At 31.3% G+C, this 20,913-nt stretch overlaps 7 non-coding genes across 7 annotated transcripts; all 7 read right to left on the bottom strand.

The window, feature by feature from the left end:
- Positions 1-7,288: 7,288 nt before the first annotated feature.
- Positions 7,289-7,373, bottom strand: TRNAM-CAU (transfer RNA methionine (anticodon CAU)). The gene is given in 2 exon segments: positions 7,289-7,324; positions 7,336-7,373. It is a non-coding gene; the product is annotated as a tRNA-Met (tRNA).
- A 1,929-nt stretch (positions 7,374-9,302) lies between these two features.
- Positions 9,303-9,387, bottom strand: TRNAM-CAU (transfer RNA methionine (anticodon CAU)). The gene is given in 2 exon segments: positions 9,303-9,338; positions 9,350-9,387. It is a non-coding gene; the product is annotated as a tRNA-Met (tRNA).
- A 1,929-nt stretch (positions 9,388-11,316) lies between these two features.
- TRNAM-CAU (transfer RNA methionine (anticodon CAU)) lies at positions 11,317-11,401 on the bottom strand. Its single transcript is given in 2 exon segments — positions 11,317-11,352; positions 11,364-11,401. It is a non-coding gene; the product is annotated as a tRNA-Met (tRNA).
- Positions 11,402-13,331: 1,930 nt separating this feature from the next.
- On the bottom strand, positions 13,332-13,416 carry TRNAM-CAU (transfer RNA methionine (anticodon CAU)). The gene is given in 2 exon segments: positions 13,332-13,367; positions 13,379-13,416. It is a non-coding gene; the product is annotated as a tRNA-Met (tRNA).
- Positions 13,417-15,343: 1,927 nt separating this feature from the next.
- Positions 15,344-15,428, bottom strand: TRNAM-CAU (transfer RNA methionine (anticodon CAU)). Its single transcript is given in 2 exon segments — positions 15,344-15,379; positions 15,391-15,428. It is a non-coding gene; the product is annotated as a tRNA-Met (tRNA).
- A 1,929-nt stretch (positions 15,429-17,357) lies between these two features.
- Positions 17,358-17,442, bottom strand: TRNAM-CAU (transfer RNA methionine (anticodon CAU)). Its single transcript is given in 2 exon segments — positions 17,358-17,393; positions 17,405-17,442. It is a non-coding gene; the product is annotated as a tRNA-Met (tRNA).
- A 1,929-nt stretch (positions 17,443-19,371) lies between these two features.
- On the bottom strand, positions 19,372-19,456 carry TRNAM-CAU (transfer RNA methionine (anticodon CAU)). The gene is given in 2 exon segments: positions 19,372-19,407; positions 19,419-19,456. It is a non-coding gene; the product is annotated as a tRNA-Met (tRNA).
- Between the last annotated feature and the right edge of the window lie 1,457 nt (positions 19,457-20,913).

Genomic DNA, 20,913 nt, shown 5'->3' on the forward strand with positions numbered 1-20,913 from the left:
CCAGCAGACTGAGATCTATTCCCCAGTAGTGTCCCCTGGAAGAATGTTTCAGACGCCTAATGCATTCATTATGTCATTTCATATTTCATACCTGCATACAGCGCTCACATTTACTTCATTCCGCATCATACACTTTACATCATTTCATATACATGCATATACATGCATACCAGGTTCGCAAGCATAAAACATCTCATGCATCATGACATTGCATGAGGCTAACGTTATTTTTCAGGTTAATTATCCTCTTGATACAGTCAAAATAAAGGTCCATTCGGACAGACATCTGTATCAGTTACATTCAGGATTCAACTACACCTTTCAAATATACTCCATGTCAACATTCATTCTGGCATTCTCCCAATGGTGGCATCTCTAAGCCCACCCCAGATATTCTCTGCAAATATTATCAGATACAGCCTAACGTACGGTTCATTCTGATTCAGCCCAACATATGACTCTTTCAACTCAGATACGGTCTAACGTACGATCCATTCTGACTCTCAGCAACTCCAATACGGTCTAACGTACGACCCATTTGGACCTCCAGCTCAGATACGATCTAGCGTACGATCCCTTCTGATCTTCAACGACTCAAGTATGGTTTAATGGACGACCAAGTTAAACCTTCATTTTCTCAGGTGCTACCTTCGGACAGGTACATTCCTGAATGGTAGTCTGGTATACGGCTACTCTCTTTCTCAGGTGCTACCTTCGGACAGGTACATTCCTGAATGGTAGTTTAGTACACGGCTACTCCCTTTCTCAGGTGCTACCTTCGGACAGGTACATTCCTGAATGGTAGTCTAGTATACGACTACTCCCTTGCTCAGGTGCTACCTTCGGACAGGTACATTCCTGAATGGTAGTCTAGTATACGGCTACTCCCTTTCTCAGGTGCTACCTTCGGACAGGTACATTCCTGAATGGTAGTCTAGTATACGACTACTCCCTTGCTCAGGTGCTACCTTCGGACAGGTACATTCCTGAATGGTGGGCTGGTATACGACTATTCCCTCTTCGGCAGATTCCGCCTAGCAGACGGCACATTCTGCAACTCAGATACGATCTAGCGTACGATCCATTCTGATCTTTCATCCCCAGCAAAGTCATCCGCCTAATGAACAGCTCACTCTGGTATTCAGACACGATCTAACGTATGATCCATTCTGATCCCTTATCCCCAGCAGTATAGCATACTCTGACTCCCCAACGAAGTCAACAGCATAATGGATGGTTCACTATACTGTCTGATGTATGACCCGGTGTGACGCCCATGTCTCTAGATATCGTCTAACGTACGACACAATCTGGAAATCTCCTCAGCAAGTTTCTTGGGTGGCATCTTTAAGCCCATCTCCGTCAAGACAAATGAACAGGTGCAAATTTTTGGGGCATTCTAAGTGTTCAATAATCTTTCACCTCCAGACCACGAACGGCACCTACCATTCTACTCTCTCGGTTCAAGAATATTGAACAGGGGCAGCTGTCATACCCCAAAATTTGCCCGTTGGTATTACAAAGCATTTCTCAAGACCCTCCGACTTATTCTGCAAGGCACCGACATCAAGTGAACAAAAGCCCAGCTTACAACAGGCCCAACCCAAAAGAGGCCCAAAATAGCTTGCTCGCTAGGCGAGCAATCCCTTCGCCTAGCGAACGCTTCGTCATGACACTCGCCCAGCGAAGCGTCAGATCCAGGAAAAGGCCCAGACCTAGTTTGCTCGCTAGGCGAGCAATTCCTTCGCCTAGCGAAGCTTGCGAAGTTTGAGATTTTTGGACCTCATTTTAAGCCCATTAGGTCACCACTACCTCTACTATAAATACCTGCTCCTCTGCCACGAAAAAGAACACACAGAGACGGACGAAGACGGACGGAAACACGCATCCAGAGGGAGAAACACAGAAACCCTGCTGATCCAAAGAGTTCAGAAGGCGGAAACCCTGAAGGCCGCTTACCCGTGCCGAAGCTACCGCCGCCCAACTCAATCCGGCTCGCCAATTCAAGGTTGCAACTCGATTTGCAAACAGGTTTGCCTCACTATTATCGTTTTAGTTCTTAATTGGCATATGATATCACTTTAGGATATTAATTGACACATGATTATCACTTGGCATTCTTATTTTGCATGTGATACCGCATTAGTGTCTTAATTTGCATGTGACATCGTTTTGTACTCTCTTTTGGCATATGGTACCACTTCATGTTCTTAATTAGGGGAGGATATCATAATTGAATTCATAAACATTTTGAAGCTTTGCATGAGAATTTAAATGTGCTTGAACATTGTGAAACTGAACCATATAATTATGTGTTAGAGGCCATAGGCCATGCTGCTGATTGAGGTCATAATTTCAAACCTGTGGCCGCTCGCTAGCTCATCGCTAGGCGAGCCCGCAGCGAGCCTTCGCTGAGCCTTCGCTAGGCGAAGCAGAAGCGAACAGGACAGGGGCTGCTTTGTCCCTTTGTTGCCCGTTTTATACTTACCTAATCATGACTCTGCATCATTTTGCTTAAATTCCTGGCTGTTATATTCATTTTGTGATGCAATTTCCAATTGTGTTTATCTCAATGCTATAATCTATGTGTTAATGGTGTAAAGGCTAGCATACTTCCGAAGAAATAACCGGCTAGGTACACCGCTTTATGCATGGGAAGACTTTCATGGAGATGGACTCTAAATTATGTCACTTTAATGTGAAAATTCATATTGGTTGCCTAACCAATTTTAATGTATTGATCTTTAATGTGTTGATTTTAATGTATCGATTCAATGTGGTATCACCATAATTACCTAATGAACTTAAAACATGGACTTTAAATAAATGATATCGGACCTCTCTTTATTACCCCACGGTTACGTAATACGGTCATGTCCCGCGAATATGGGGATATCCTTAGCAAAGACCCTTCGGTAAAATCATCATAGTCCCTCGGATGTTGCCTTCGAAAATACGATTTTGTCCCTCAATGACCCTTCGGTGTAGCCTACGGTTAAATGATGATAGTCCCTTCGAATGCTAAGGTATCCTCACAACTGTTGCCTTCAATGACCAACCGATGACCCTACGATGACCCTCCTACATCCCCAGGATAAAACTACTTACTTCTCAATAGTAAGGACAGTTTTACCCTCATAAGGATAGGAAATGCCCGGAAAGACCTCGGACAGGTATAACCTTAATTGCTCATTCATAACAAAAAATGCTTTTCACACCCCACACCTTTCAAACGTCTTCTTTTGGAAAATCACCACTTAGCATACATCCGTACTAGGATCATTGCCAAGTTATATTTTTCTAAGCTACTTTCAAAAAAAACTAAATGAGATAACCACTTTGTATACATTCATGCAAGAATCATTACAAAGTTAAATTCTCCTTTTCGAACATTTTTCATACATTTCTCAACCACCTTTTTCAAACAAAGAAAACATAAATGATTGAGCAATTAAGAGCCCATGGAGAACCATGGATACAAAGGGTGCTAATACCTTCCCTTTGTATAAAGTACCTCCCGAACCTAAGAATTTAAAATTAAGGTCTTTCCTGTTCTTTTCCACCTTTCCTTATGGGATAAAAGAAAAGTCGGTGGCGACTCTTGCTAACCGCGACATTGCGATTACAAAGCCAATAAAAGTCAGTTCACCGTACGACACATGGCTTAGTGGCGGTCAAGGCGTATGCGTGGCAAGGTCAACAAAGCCTGGGCCAATGGAAAGGCCAACGAGGCACGCATGTGGCATACAACTAGAACGAAGCCCTAGCGAAAACCAGAGGCAGCTGGAACTGTAGCGCACGGCCAGGCTTGGGAGGAAACCACCGTCTCCTACCTTGAGACGGTGGTGAACAGTAACGTGTTCATGAAAAAATTTCCAGAATTTTAAAATGAATACATCATTAGACTCGTCTTGCTACGTAGAGTTCAAATCCACTATCATTTCATCCTAATTCCACATATATTTCAAGAATCGATCAAAACATTCTAGATCTACAAACTTTCAATTCCATATATCTCCATGAATACTCAACCAAATCACATGAAATTTAGATCAGAATCACCAGCATGCAAAGACCTATCTAATCATGTCCATAAAATAGAGAATTAAGATGATCGAAAATATGACCTCTTGAAGAGCAGCTTCTGAATTCTGGTGATTCAAGGCCTGGCAATCGTGCAAATCCACTCCTAATCACTTGTTATGAAGTTTGATGAAGAACTTGAGGCTTTGAACTGCTTAGATCTTGCTTAAATCTGAACTGCCATTGCTATGTTCTTGAGCTTGCATCACACAACTCTGGTCCAAATTCTGCAATTGAGAGCTTGATCTACACCAAATCCATACCACAGAACAAGAATATGCAAGAAAATAGCAAGGTTATGTGGAAGAAATTTGAATTTTGGTTGAGAGAAAAAATTGGAGGGAAAGAGAATTTTGAGATCTAGATCTAGAATCCTCTCAAATTCTGTTATGATTATGAATATATACCCTGTGTTAATCCACTCTTAATCAAAATTAATCATGTTTAGTTGAGATTAAGTGAAAATAAGGTGTTTGGCCAAAAATGACATTTTGCATGGTGCATGGAGCAATCCCACGTGAACAGTGCTATATGGCTGATCAATTTCACTTAAAAACTTCCAATTAACACAATGGCAATGGTGATTTATTCCCATGATGCACCAATTTTGAATTTGTAAATTTCCCTCCAAAATAAGCATGAATATGCATATGATCATGTGATGAATTTTCATGCCATGTGATGAATGATTTGGAAAGTTCATGTCATGAGAAGAATTTGACAAAAAGGAGCACTCAATTTGGAGTTATGAGTCAAAAGATATGGCCTTTTGAAGTCCCATGCACACTTGACAATGATTGGATCATATCTCCTCAACCATTCATCATAAATTCATGATCTTGGACTTTTTGGAAATGGGAGAGAAAGATATTCAAATTTCATGTTGGAAAAAAATTCATTTTAAGCTTCTTTGATGATGTAAGATCAAGTTGAATTTGAACCAAAAACTTTCCATTTTTGGAAACTTTCAATTACAGGTCACTTTCCATTTTTGGAAACTTTTGATCTGACCTCAAATTCTTCAAGATATGCATTTGACATGATGAATAAGCCTCTTTTGAACATGGATGAAGTGTCTCAAACCATCTCTCCACCTCCTAGCCCTCAGTTGACTTCCCGTTGACTTTTATGGGGCCCAGATGACTTGAAAATGCACTGTGGACTTCGAGCCTCTACCACCTGAGGAAATGGCTCAGAAATGAAACCCCTAGCTTAAACAAGCCCAAGATAATGACCATATGATCTCCATCCAAAGAAATAAACCTCATCTCCTTGAAAAACCCTGACTGGTAGAATGGCACTGATTAGGGTTGACTAGAGGTCAAAACCCTAATCCCAAAGAATCTGAACATGAACAATGAGCCCCTTGAGGATGACATAACGATGATGATGATGATGTACCCTTGCCAATAAGATAATGCTCAACCTCCTTGAAGAACCAAGAAAAACCCTAACTGAAGAGCAACCCTCAGATGACTGGTGATCAATCCATGAGACCCTCAGGCTTAAATCTCTTAACCTCTCTATCTTCTGAGAAAGACTTAGGAGGATGACTTGTTCATTCCACATGATATGCAATATGCAAATGCCTAATGCCTTAAATATGAAATGCAATATGCTAAACTAGTCCCAAGAAGGGAGGGCAAATTTTGAGGTGTTACATGGATGATTTCTTGCATGCATTCCATCTAACATAATTCTATAATGTTATTTTAAAACTGAATCTTAAGGTTATTCATTCCTACTCGACAATAGAAACTTCTGCTTCAAATTTCATATGTTGAATTCTATGAGTTTGTTTGAACAAGTCGACAAATTTTTTCTTTTCTTTTTTTTTTACCTTTTAGAAATACAAAAATCAAAACCAAGTATGAATCGTGAAATTTTGAAGAGTAATTTCCAAATGAAATCCTTATTAGGAGTATTTGAAAACTAAAATATGGAAAGAACTTAAAGATGTATTGCTTTACAAAATTTTATTTTACTTTTTAAAATAGAAAGCATGCAGAAAACACTATAAGTTATAATCAATGGGAAAATAGGAAATACATAATACTTTTTTTTAGTGTGAAAATGAAAACACTTTCATCAAATAAGTCAAATCCTTGCAATGAGACATAAACTTGTTATTCCTTGGTACAGTAGTTTTGTGGCCTGTGCCTTTAAAATATTTATATTCTCCAATGATCGGGCTATGCAGTTCAAAACATTTCATCTTCATCACTATTTTGTTCTTCTTTCTCTTTCTCGTCCTTTCTTTAGCGAGTTTTCCTTCTCAGTTTATTCTAATGCTGTCTTTTGATTTTTGGGTTTTTAATTTGTGATTTTAATGGGAGAGATTAAACTTAAATAGAATGAGTTTTTAATATTTCACATATTAGAGTAACCCTAGATTTTTATTGTGTCCTTGTTATTGTAGATTGTGTCATTTTCTAATTGATAAAGCTTATTATAGATTTGCGTCTTTATTTATGTGGCTCTAGATTGTTCGTAGTTTCTCAAGCGTGTTTTAGTATATTTAATACTTTTTTTACATTCTCTATTGTACCGTTAGAACCAAACTGTGATAGCATTAGTTATAAGAGTTTATGTTAATTAATTTTATTCATTTCTGCTTTATATATTTATGACTTTTTTTTACTCTACGTGATGCACTGGCTACTAATGCAGACTCAATCTTCTAATCTTTGGTCTTAAATTCCTATTTTGTCACATTCCTTTATTGTTTATGGAAATATAGAGGTGGATAGTCCCATTTTTATGGGTCTGGTTACAAGTATAACCTTATCTTCAACATAGTATTTTCTTGAAACAACGTTAATGGTGTTTTATTAAGTGTATCATTATTTTAAATTGAAATATCACTTGTTAATTGCGTGTAAGTGATCCTTTTATCTTTGAATATTATAAGTTTGAAATGCACAAGATTCTCATACAACTTCAATTCGGAATGCCAATTTGTTAACATTCATTTTTAGGTTTATTACGAATCTGTTATAAACATCGACAACTGAATATTTCATGTATTGTCTTGACAATTTAAAAAGGGAAGCTTCTATATAAATGTTGGAAATTAACGATAAATCAATTATACATACAAGTCTCATTTCATTTATGAAAGAAACTTTCAAGTCGAACAAAATGCAAATATACGGAATTATTATTTTTTAAATCTTTATTATTTTTACAGAAAAATTAAAATGTTTGCGGTGAGAGAGGCTCGAACTCTCGACCTCAGGATAACTCAGAAGCTATGAGACCTACGCGCTAGCCAACTGCGCCACCACCCCTTTGATAAAAATTTAAAATTTAAAATTATAGAAAATTTGATATGTAAAATTGAATTAAATGCAAAACAAATTAAGAAAGTAGTTAATAACTTACAAAAGTAAGAAAGTTTAAAAGAATAATATAAATTGATTAGAAGTAAAAAAGAATTTAATACACCAAATAAAATATATTGACATAAAATGAGGAAAGGAAAACTTAAATAACATGAGAAAAAGATTAAGAAAACTAATTCGTAAAGATAAAATCAAGTTGAAAGAAAATAATGAATATGAGTTGCATCCCTTGGCAGATAATATATAATTGTATCAGAGATGTGATATCTAAAATGTTAAGCAGTCTCTTAAACAAAATCATCGGCAACTATTTATACGGGGGAAACTCACAGTGGATGATTTCTTGCATGCATTCCATCTAACATAATTCTATAATGTTATTTTAAAACTGAATCTTAAGGTTATTCATTCCTACTCGACAATAAAAACTTCTGCTTCAAATTTCATATGTTGAATTCTATGAGTTTGTTTGAACAAGTCGACAAATTTTTTCTTTTCTTTTTTTTTTACCTTTTAGAAATACAAAAATCAAAACCAAGTATGAATCGTGAAATTTTGAAGAGTAATTTCCAAATGAAATCCTTATTAGGAGTATTTGAAAACTAAAATATGGAAAGAACTTAAAGATGTATTGCTTTACAAAATTTTATTTTACTTTTTAAAATAGAAAGCATGCAGAAAACACTATAAGTTATAATCAATGGGAAAATAGGAAATACATAATACTTTTTTTTAGTGTGAAAATGAAAACACTTTCATCAAATAAGTCAAATCCTTGCAATGAGACATAAACTTGTTATTCCTTGGTACAGTAGTTTTGTGGCCTGTGCCTTTAAAATATTTATATTCTCCAATGATCGGGCTATGCAGTTCAAAACATTTCATCTTCATCACTATTTTGTTCTTCTTTCTCTTTCTCGTCCTTTCTTTAGCGAGTTTTCCTTCTCAGTTTATTCTAATGCTGTCTTTTGATTTTTGGGTTTTTAATTTGTGATTTTAATGGGAGAGATTAAACTTAAATAGAATGAGTTTTTAATATTTCACATATTAGAGTAACCCTAGATTTTTATTGTGTCCTTGTTATTGTAGATTGTGTCATTTTCTAATTGATAAAGCTTATTATAGATTTGCGTCTTTATTTATGTGGCTCTAGATTGTTCGTAGTTTCTCAAGCGTGTTTTAGTATCTTTAATACTTTTTTTACATTCTCTATTGTACCGTTAGAACCAAACTGTGATAGCATTAGTTATAAGAGTTTATGTTAATTAATTTTATTCATTTCTGCTTTATATATTTATGACTTTTTTTTACTCTACGTGATGCACTGGCTACTAATGCAGACTCAATCTTCTAATCTTTGGTCTTAAATTCCTATTTTGTCACATTCCTTTATTGTTTATGGAAATATAGAGGTGGATAGTCCCATTTTTATGGGTCTGGTTACAAGTATAACCTTATCTTCAACATAGTATTTTCTTGAAACAACGTTAATGGTGTTTTATTAAGTGTATCATTATTTTAAATTGAAATATCACTTGTTAATTGCGTGTAAGTGATCCTTTTATCTTTGAATATTATAAGTTTGAAATGCACAAGATTCTCATACAACTTCAATTCGGAATGCCAATTTGTTAACATTCATTTTTAGGTTTATTACGAATCTGTTATAAACATCGACAACTGAATATTTCATGTATTGTCTTGACAATTTAAAAAGGGAAGCTTCTATATAAATGTTGGAAATTAACGATAAATCAATTATACATACAAGTCTCATTTCATTTATGAAAGAAACTTTCAAGTCGAACAAAATGCAAATATACGGAATTATTATTTTTTAAATCTTTATTATTTTTACAGAAAAATTAAAATGTTTGCGGTGAGAGAGGCTCGAACTCTCGACCTCAGGATAACTCAGAAGCTATGAGACCTACGCGCTAGCCAACTGCGCCACCACCCCTTTGATAAAAATTTAAAATTTAAAATTATAGAAAATTTGATATGTAAAATTGAATTAAATGCAAAACAAATTAAGAAAGTAGTTAATAACTTACAAAAGTAAGAAAGTTTAAAAGAATAATATAAATTGATTAGAAGTAAAAAAGAATTTAATACACCAAATGAAATATATTGACATAAAATGAGGAAAGGAAAACTTAAATAACATGAGAAAAAGATTAAGAAAACTAATTCGTAAAGATAAAATCAAGTTGAAAGAAAATAATGAATATGAGTTGCATCCCTTGGCAGATAATATATAATTGTATCAGAGATGTGATATCTAAAATGTTAAGCAGTCTCTTAAACAAAATCATCGGCAACTATTTATACGGGGGAAACTCACAGTGGATGATTTCTTGCATGCATTCCATCTAACATAATTCTATAATGTTATTTTAAAACTGAATCTTAAGGTTATTCATTCCTACTCGACAATAGAAACTTCTGCTTCAAATTTCATATGTTGAATTCTATGAGTTTGTTTGAACAAGTCGACAAATTTTTTCTTTTCTTTTTTTTTTACCTTTTAGAAATACAAAAATCAAAACCAAGTATGAATCGTGAAATTTTGAAGAGTAATTTCCAAATGAAATCCTTATTAGGAGTATTTGAAAACTAAAATATGGAAAGAACTTAAAGATGTATTGCTTTACAAAATTTTATTTTACTTTTTAAAATAGAAAGCATGCCGAAAACACTATAAGTTATAATCAATGGGAAAATAGGAAATACATAATACTTTTTTTTAGCGTGAAAATGAAAACACTTTCATCAAATAAGTCAAATCCTTGCAATGAGACATAAACTTGTTATTCGTTGGTAGAGTAGTTTTGTGGCCTGTGCCTTTAAAATATTTATATTCTCCAATGATCGGGCTATGCAGTTCAAAACATTTCATCTTCATCACTATTTTGTTCTTCTTTCTCTTTCTCGTCCTTTCTTTAGCGAGTTTTCCTTCTCAGTTTATTCTAATGCTGTCTTTTGATTTTTGGGTTTTTAATTTGTGATTTTAATGGGAGAGATTAAACTTAAATAGAATGAGTTTTTAATATTTCACATATTAGAGTAACCCTAGATTTTTATTGTGTCCTTGTTATTGTAGATTGTGTCATTTTCTAATTGATAAAGCTTATTATAGATTTGCGTCTTTATTTATGTGGCTCTAGATTGTTCGTAGTTTCTCAAGCGTGTTTTAGTATATTTAATACTTTTTTTACATTCTCTATTGTACCGTTAGAACCAAACTGTGATAGCATTAGTTATAAGAGTTTATGTTAATTAATTTTATTCATTTCTGCTTTATATATTTATGACTTTTTTTTACTCTACGTGATGCACTGGCTACTAATGCAGACTCAATCTTCTAATCTTTGGTCTTAAATTCCTATTTTGTCACATTCCTTTATTGTTTATGGAAATATAGAGGTGGATAGTCCCATTTTTATGGGTCTGGTTACAAGTATAACCTTATCTTCAACATAGTATTTTCTTGAAACAACGTTAATGGTGTTTTATTAAGTGTATCATTATTTTAAATTGAAATATCACTTGTTAATTGCGTGTAAGTGATCCTTTTATCTTTGAATATTATAAGTTTGAAATGCACAAGATTCTCATACAACTTCAATTCGGAATGCCAATTTGTTAACATTCATTTTTAGGTTTATTACGAATCTGTTATAAACATCGACAACTGAATATTTCATGTATTGTCTTGACAATTTAAAAAGGGAAGCTTCTATATAAATGTTGGAAATTAACGATAAATCAATTATACATACAAGTCTCATTTCATTTATGAAAGAAACTTTCAAGTCGAACAAAATGCAAATATACGGAATTATTATTTTTTAAATCTTTATTATTTTTACAGAAAAATTAAAATGTTTGGGGTGAGAGAGGCTCGAACTCTCAACCTCAGGATAACTCAGAAGCTATGAGACCTACGCGCTAGCCAACTGCGCCACCACCCCTTTGATAAAAATTTAAAATTTAAAATTATAGAAAATTTGATATGTAAAATTGAATTAAATGCAAAACAAATTAAGAAAGTAGTTAATAACTTACAAAAGTAAGAAAGTTTAAAAGAATAATATAAATTGATTAGAAGTAAAAAAGAATTTAATACACCAAATGAAATATATTGACATAAAATGAGGAAAGGAAAACTTAAATAACATGAGAAAAAGATTAAGAAAACTAATTCGTAAAGATAAAATCAAGTTGAAAGAAAATAATGAATATGAGTTGCATCCCTTTGCAGATAATATATAATTGTATCAGAGATGTGATATCTAAAATGTTAAGCAGTCTCTTAAACAAAATCATCGGCAACTATTTATACGGGGGAAACTCACAGTGGATGATTTCTTGCATGCATTCCATCTAACATAATTCTATAATGTTATTTTAAAACTGAATCTTAAGGTTATTCATTCCTACTCGACAATAGAAACTTCTGCTTCAAATTTCATATGTTGAATTCTATGAGTTTGTTTGAACAAGTCGACAAATTTTTTCTTTTCTTTTTTTTTTTACCTTTTAGAAATACAAAAATCAAAACCAAGTATGAATCGTGAAATTTTGAAGAGTAATTTCCAAATGAAATCCTTATTAGGAGTATTTGAAAACTAAAATATGGAAAGAACTTAAAGATGTATTGCTTTACAAAATTTTATTTTACTTTTTAAAAAAGAAATCATGCAGAAAACACTATAAGTTATAATCAATGGGAAAATAGGAAATACATAATACTTTTTTTTAGCGTGAAAATGAAAACACTTTCATCAAATAAGTCAAATCCTTGCAATGAGACATAAACTTGTTATTCGTTGGTACAGTAGTTTTGTGGCCTGTGCCTTTAAAATATTTATATTCTCCAATGATCGGGCTATGCAGTTCAAAACATTTCATCTTCATCACTATTTTGTTCTTCTTTCTCTTTCTCGTCCTTTCTTTAGCGAGTTTTCCTTCTCAGTTTATTCTAATGCTGTCTTTTGATTTTTGGGTTTTTAATTTGTGATTTTAATGGGAGAGATTAAACTTAAATAGAATGATTTTTTAATATTTCACATATTAGAGTAACCCTAGATTTTGATTGTGTCCTTGTTATTGTAGATTGTGTCATTTTCTAATTGATAAAGCTTATTATAGATTTGGGTCTTTATTTATATGGCTCTAGATTGTTCGTAGTTTCTCAAGCGTGTTTTAGTATATTTAATACTTTTTTTACATTCTCTATTGTACCGTTAGAACCAAACTGTGATAGCATTAGTTATAAGAGTTTATGTTAATTTATTTTATTCATTTCTGCTTTATATATTTATGACTTTTTTTTACTCTACGTGATGCACTGGCTACTAATGCAGACTCAATCTTCTAATCTTTGGTCTTAAATTCCTATTTTGTCACATTCCTTTATTGTTTATGGAAATATAGAGGTGGATAGTCCCATTTTTATGGGTCTGGTTACAAGTATAACCTTATCTTCAACATAGTATTTTCTTGAAACAACGTTAATGGTGTTTTATTAAGTGTATCATTATTTTAAATTGAAATATCACTTGTTAATTGCGTGTAAGTGATCCTTTTATCTTTGAATATTATAAGTTTGAAATGCACAAGATTCTCATACAACTTCAATTCGGAATGCCAATTTGTTAACATTCATTTTTAGGTTTATTACGAATCTGTTATAAACATCGACAACTGAATATTTCATGTATTGTCTTGACAATTTAAAAAGGGAAGCTTCTATATAAATGTTGGAAATTAACGATAAATCAATTATACATACAAGTCTCATTTCATTTATGAAAGAAACTTTCAAGTCGAACAAAATGCAAATATACGGAATTATTATTTTTTAAATCTTTATTATTTTTACAGAAAAATTAAAATGTTTGGGGTGAGAGAGGCTCGAACTCTCGACCTCAGGATAACTCAGAAGCTATGAGACCTACGCGCTAGCCAACTGCGCCACCACCCCTTTGATAAAAATTTAAAATTTAAAATTATAGAAAATTTGATATGTAAAATTGAATTAAATGCAAAACAAATTAAGAAAGTAGTTAATAACTTACAAAAGTAAGAAAGTTTAAAAGAATAATATAAATTGATTAGAAGTAAAAAAGAATTTAATACACCAAATGAAATATATTGACATAAAATGAGGAAAGGAAAACTTAAATAACATGAGAAAAAGATTAAGAAAACTAATTCGTAAAGATAAAATCAAGTTGAAAGAAAATAATGAATATGAGTTGCATCCCTTTGCAGATAATATATAATTGTATCAGAGATGTGATATCTAAAATGTTAAGCAGTCTCTTAAACAAAATCATCGGCAACTATTTATACGGGGGAAACTCACAGTGGATGATTTCTTGCATGCATTCCATCTAACATAATTCTATAATGTTATTTTAAAACTGAATCTTAAGGTTATTCATTCCTACTCGACAATAGAAACTTCTGCTTCAAATTTCATATGTTGAATTCTATGAGTTTGTTTGAACAAGTCGACAAATTTTTTCTTTTCTTTTTTTTTTACCTTTTAGAAATACAAAAATCAAAACCAAGTATGAATCGTGAAATTTTGAAGAGTAATTTCCAAATGAAATCCTTATTAGGAGTATTTGAAAACTAAAATATGGAAAGAACTTAAAGATGTATTGCTTTACAAAATTTTATTTTACTTTTTAAAAAGAAAGCATGCAGAAAACACTATAAGTTATAATCAATGGGAAAATAGGAAATACATAATACTTTTTTTAGCGTGAAAATGAAAACACTTTCATCAAATAAGTCAAATCCTTGCAATGAGACATAAACTTGTTATTCGTTGGTACAGTAGTTTTGTGGCCTGTGCCTTTAAAATATTTATATTCTCCAATGATCGGGCTATGCAGTTCAAAACATTTCATCTTCATCACTATTTTGTTCTTCTTTCTCTTTCTCGTCCTTTCTTTAGCGAGTTTTCCTTCTCAGTTTATTCTAATGCTGTCTTTTGATTTTTGGGTTTTTAATTTGTGATTTTAATGGGAGAGATTAAACTTAAATAGAATGAGTTTTTAATATTTCACATATTAGAGTAACCCTAGATTTTGATTGTGTCCTTGTTATTGTAGATTGTGTCATTTTCTAATTGATAAAGCTTATTATAGATTTGCGTCTTTATTTATATGGCTCTAGATTGTTCGTAGTTTCTCAAGCGTGTTTTAGTATATTTAATACTTTTTTTACATTCTCTATTGTACCGTTAGAACCAAACTGTGATAGCATTAGTTATAAGAGTTTATGTTAATTAATTTTATTCATTTCTGCTTTATATATTTATGACTTTTTTTTACTCTACGTGATGCACTGGCTACTAATGCAGACTCAATCTTCTAATCTTTGGTCTTAAATTCCTATTTTGTCACATTCCTTTATTGTTTATGGAAATATAGAGGTGGATAGTCCCATTTTTATGGGTCTGGTTACAAGTATAACCTTATCTTCAACATAGTATTTTCTTGAAACAACGTTAATGGTGTTTTATTAAGTGTATCATTATTTTAAATTGAAATATCACTTGTTAATTGCGTGTAAGTGATCCTTTTATCTTTGAATATTATAAGTTTGAAATGCACAAGATTCTCATACAACTTCAATTCGGAATGCCAATTTGTTAACATTCATTTTTAGGTTTATTACGAATCTGTTATAAACATCGACAACTGAATATTTCATGTATTGTCTTGACAATTTAAAAAGGGAAGCTTCTATATAAATGTTGGAAATTAACGATAAATCAATTATACATACAAGTCTCATTTCATTTATGAAAGAAACTTTCAAGTCGAACAAAATGCAAATATACGGAATTATTATTTTTTAAATCTTTATTATTTTTACAGAAAAATTAAAATGTTTGGGGTGAGAGAGGCTCGAACTCTCGACCTCAGGATAACTCAGAAGCTATGAGACCTACGCGCTAGCCAACTGCGCCACCACCCCTTTGATAAAAATTTAAAATTTAAAATTATAGAAAATTTGATATGTAAAATTGAATTAAATGCAAAACAAATTAAGAAAGTAGTTAATAACTTACAAAAGTAAGAAAGTTTAAAAGAATAATATAAATTGATTAGAAGTAAAAAAGAATTTAATACACCAAATGAAATATATTGACATAAAATGAGGAAAGGAAAACTTAAATAACATGAGAAAAAGATTAAGAAAACTAATTCGTAAAGATAAAATCAAGTTGAAAGAAAATAATGAATATGAGTTGCATCCCTTTGCAGATAATATATAATTGTATCAGAGATGTGATATCTAAAATGTTAAGCAGTCTCTTAAACAAAATCATCGGCAACTATTTATACGGGGGAAACTCACAGTGGATGATTTCTTGCATGCATTCCATCTAACATAATTCTATAATGTTATTTTAAAACTGAATCTTAAGGTTATTCATTCCTACTCGACAATAGAAACTTCTGCTTCAAATTTCATATGTTGAATTCTATGAGTTTGTTTGAACAAGTCGACAAATTTTTTCTTTTCTTTTTTTTTTTACCTTTTAGAAATACAAAAATCAAAACCAAGTATGAATCGTGAAATTTTGAAGAGTAATTTCCAAATGAAATCCTTATTAGGAGTATTTGAAAACTAAAATATGGAAAGAACTTAAAGATGTATTGCTTTACAAAATTTTATTTTACTTTTTAAAATAGAAAGCATGCAGAAAACACTATAAGTTATAATCAATGGGAAAATAGGAAATACATAATACTTTTTTTAGTGTGAAAATGAAAACACTTTCATCAAATAAGTCAAATCCTTGCAATGAGACATAAACTTGTTATTCGTTGGTACAGTAGTTTTGTGGCCTGTGCCTTTAAAATATTTATATTCTCCAATGATCGGGCTATGCAGTTCAAAACATTTCATCTTCATCACTATTTTGTTCTTCTTTCTCTTTCTCGTCCTTTCTTTAGCGAGTTTTCCTTCTCAGTTTATTCTAATGCTGTCTTTTGATTTTTGGGTTTTTAATTTGTGATTTTAATGGGAGAGATTAAACTTAAATAGAATGAGTTTTTAATATTTCACATATTAGAGTAACCCTAGATTTTGATTGTGTCCTTGTTATTGTAGATTGTGTCATTTTCTAATTGATAAAGCTTATTATAGATTTGGGTCTTTATTTATATGGCTCTAGATTGTTCGTAGTTTCTCAAGCGTGTTTTAGTATATTTAATACTTTTTTTACATTCTCTATTGTACCGTTAGAACCAAACTGTGATAGCATTAGTTATAAGAGTTTATGTTAATTAATTTTATTCATTTCTGCTTTATATATTTATGACTTTTTTTTACTCTACGTGATGCACTGGCTACTAATGCAGACTCAATCTTCTAATCTTTGGTCTTAAATTCCTATTTTGTCACATTCCTTTATTGTTTATGGAAATATAGAGGTGGATAGTCCCATTTTTATGGGTCTGGTTACAAGTATAACCTTATCTTCAACATAGTATTTTCTTGAAACAACGTTAATGGTGTTTTATTAAGTGTATCATTATTTTAAATTGAAATATCACTTGTTAATTGCGTGTAAGTGATCCTTTTATCTTTGAATATTATAAGTTTGAAATGCACAAGATTCTCATACAACTTCAATTCGGAATGCCAATTTGTTAACATTCATTTTTAGGTTTATTACGAATCTGTTATAAACATCGACAACTGAATATTTCATGTATTGTCTTGACAATTTAAAAAGGGAAGCTTCTATATAAATGTTGGAAATTAACGATAAATCAATTATACATACAAGTCTCATTTCATTTATGAAAGAAACTTTCAAGTCGAACAAAATGCAAATATACGGAATTAATATTTTTTAAATCTTTATTATTTTTACAGAAAAATTAAAATGTTTGGGGTGAGAGAGGCTCGAACTCTCGACCTCAGGATAACTCAGAAGCTATGAGACCTACGCGCTAGCCAACTGCGCCACCACCCCTTTGATAAAAATTTAAAATTTAAAATTATAGAAAATTTGATATGTAAAATTGAATTAAATGCAAAACAAATTAAGAAAGTAGTTAATAACTTACAAAAGTAAGAAAGTTTAAAAGAATAATATAAATTGATTAGAAGTAAAAAAGAATTTAATACACCAAATGAAATATATTGACATAAAATGAGGAAAGGAAAACTTAAATAACATGAGAAAAAGATTAAGAAAACTAATTCGTAAAGATAAAATCAAGTTGAAAGAAAATAATGAATATGAGTTGCATCCCTTTGCAGATAATATATAATTGTATCAGAGATGTGATATCTAAAATGTTAAGCAGTCTCTTAAACAAAATCATCGGCAACTATTTATACGGGGGAAACTCACAGTGGATGATTTCTTGCATGCATTCCATCTAACATAATTCTATAATGTTATTTTAAAACTGAATCTTAAGGTTATTCATTCCTACTCGACAATAGAAACTTCTGCTTCAAATTTCATATGTTGAATTCTATGAGTTTGTTTGAACAAGTCGACAAATTTTTTTTTTTTTTTTTTTTTTACCTTTTAGAAATACAAAAATCAAAACCAAGTATGAATCGTGAAATTTTGAAGAGTAATTTCCAAATGAAATCCTTATTAGGAGTATTTGAAAACTAAAATATGGAAAGAACTTAAAGATGTATTGCTTTACAAAATTTTATTTTACTTTTTAAAATAGAAAGCATGCAGAAAACACTATAAGTTATAATCAATGGGAAAATAGGAAATACATAATACTTTTTTTTAGTGTGAAAATGAAAACACTTTCATCAAATAAGTCAAATCCTTGCAATGAGACATAAACTTGTTATTCGTTGGTACAGTAGTTTTGTGGCCTGTGCCTTTAAAATATTTATATTCTCCAATGATCGGGCTATGCAGTTCAAAACATTTCATCTTCATCACTATTTTGTTCTTCTTTCTCTTTCTCGTCCTTTCTTTAGCGAGTTTTCCTTCTCAGTTTATTCTAATGCTGTCTTTTGATTTTTGGGTTTTTAATTTGTGATTTTAATGGGAGAGATTAAACTTAAATAGAATGAGTTTTTAATATTTCACATATTAGAGTAACCCTAGATTTTGATTGTGTCCTTGTTATTGTAGATTGTGTCATTTTCTAATTGATAAAGCTTATTATAGATTTGCGTCTTTATTTATATGGCTCTAGATTGTTCGTAGTTTCTCAAGCGTGTTTTAGTATATTTAATACTTTTTTTACATTCTCTATTGTACCGTTAGAACCAAACTGTGATAGCATTAGTTATAAGAGTTTATGTTAATTAATTTTATTCATTTCTGCTTTATATATTTATGACTTTTTTTTACTCTACGTGATGCACTGGCTACTAATGCAGACTCAATCTTCTAATCTTTGGTCTTAAATTCCTATTTTGTCACATTCCTTTATTGTTTATGGAAATATAGAGGTGGATAGTCCCATTTTTATGGGTCTGGTTACAAGTATAACCTTATCTTCAACATAGTATTTTCTTGAAACAACGTTAATGGTGTTTTATTAAGTGTATCATTATTTTAAATTGAAATATCACTTGTTAATTGCATGTAAGTGATCCTTTTATCTTTGAATATTATAAGTTTGAAATGCACAAGATTCTCATACAACTTCAATTCGGAATGCCAATTTGTTAACATTCATTTTTAGGTTTATTACGAATCTGTTATAAACATCGACAACTGAATATTTCATGTATTGTCTTGACAATTTAAAAAGGGAAGCTTCTATATAAATGTTGGAAATTAACGATAAATCAATTATACATACAAGTCTCATTTCATTTATGAAAGAAACTTTCAAGTCGAACAAAATGCAAATATACGGAATTAATATTTTTTAAATCTTTATTATTTTTACAGAAAAATTAAAATGTTTGGGGTGAGAGAGGCTCGAACTCTCGACCTCAGGATAACTCAGAAGCTATGAGACCTACGCGCTAGCCAACTGCGCCACCACCCCTTTGATAAAAATTTAAAATTTAAAATTATAGAAAATTTGATATGTAAAATTGAATTAAATGCAAAACAAATTAAGAAAGTAGTTAATAACTTACAAAAGTAAGAAAGTTTAAAAGAATAATATAAATTGATTAGAAGTAAAAAAGAATTTAATACACCAAATGAAATATATTGACATAAAATGAGGAAAGGAAAACTTAAATAACATGAGAAAAAGATTAAGAAAACTAATTCGTAAAGATAAAATCAAGTTGAAAGAAAATAATGAATATGAGTTGCATCCCTTTGCAGATAATATATAATTGTATCAGAGATGTGATATCTAAAATGTTAAGCAGTCTCTTAAACAAAATCATCGGCAACTATTTATACGGGGGAAACTCACAGTGGATGATTTCTTGCATGCATTCCATCTAACATAATTCTATAATGTTATTTTAAAACTGAATCTTAAGGTTATTCATTCCTACTCGACAATAGAAACTTCTGCTTCAAATTTCATATGTTGAATTCTATGAGTTTGTTTGAACAAGTCGACAAATTTTTTCTTTTCTTTTTTTTTTACCTTTTAGAAATACAAAAATCAAAACCAAGTATGAATCGTGAAATTTTGAAGAGTAATTTCCAAATGAAATCCTTATTAGGAGTATTTGAAAACTAAAATATGGAAAGAACTTAAAGATGTATTGCTTTACAAAATTTTATTTTACTTTTTAAAATAGAAAGCATGCAGAAAACACTATAAGTTATAATCAATGGGAAAATAGGAAATACATAATACTTTTTTTAGTGTGAAAATGAAAACACTTTCATCAAATAAGTCAAATCCTTGCAATGAGACATAAACTTGTTATTCGTTGGTACAGTAGTTTTGTGGCCTGTGCCTTTAAAATATTTATATTCTCCAATGATCGGGCTATGCAGTTCAAAACATTTCATCTTCATCACTATTTTGTTCTTCTTTCTCTTTCTCGTCCTTTCTTTAGCGAGTTTTCCTTCTCAGTTTATTCTAATGCTGTCTTTTGATTTTTGGGTTTTTAATTTGTGATTTTAATGGGAGAGATTAAACTTAAATAGAATGAGTTTTTAATATTTCACATATTAGAGTAACCCTAGATTTTGATTGTGTCCTTGTTATTGTAGATTGTGTCATTTTCTAATTGATAAAGCTTATTATAGATTTGCGTCTTTATTTATATGGCTCTAGATTGTTCGTAGTTTCTCAAGCGTGTTTTAGTATATTTAATACTTTTTTTACATTCTCTATTGTACCGTTAGAACCAAACTGTGATAGCATTAGTTATAAGAGTTTATGTTAATTAATTTTATTCATTTCTGCTTTATATATTTATGACTTTTTTTTACTCTACGTGATGCACTGGCTACTAATGCAGACTCAATCTTCTAATCTTTGGTCTTAAATTCCTATTTTGTCACATTCCTTTATTGTTTATGGAA

This window comes from Lathyrus oleraceus, chromosome 3 (assembly GCF_024323335.1).
Source record: "Lathyrus oleraceus cultivar Zhongwan6 chromosome 3, CAAS_Psat_ZW6_1.0, whole genome shotgun sequence".
NCBI lineage: Eukaryota > Viridiplantae > Streptophyta > Magnoliopsida > Fabales > Fabaceae > Lathyrus > Lathyrus oleraceus.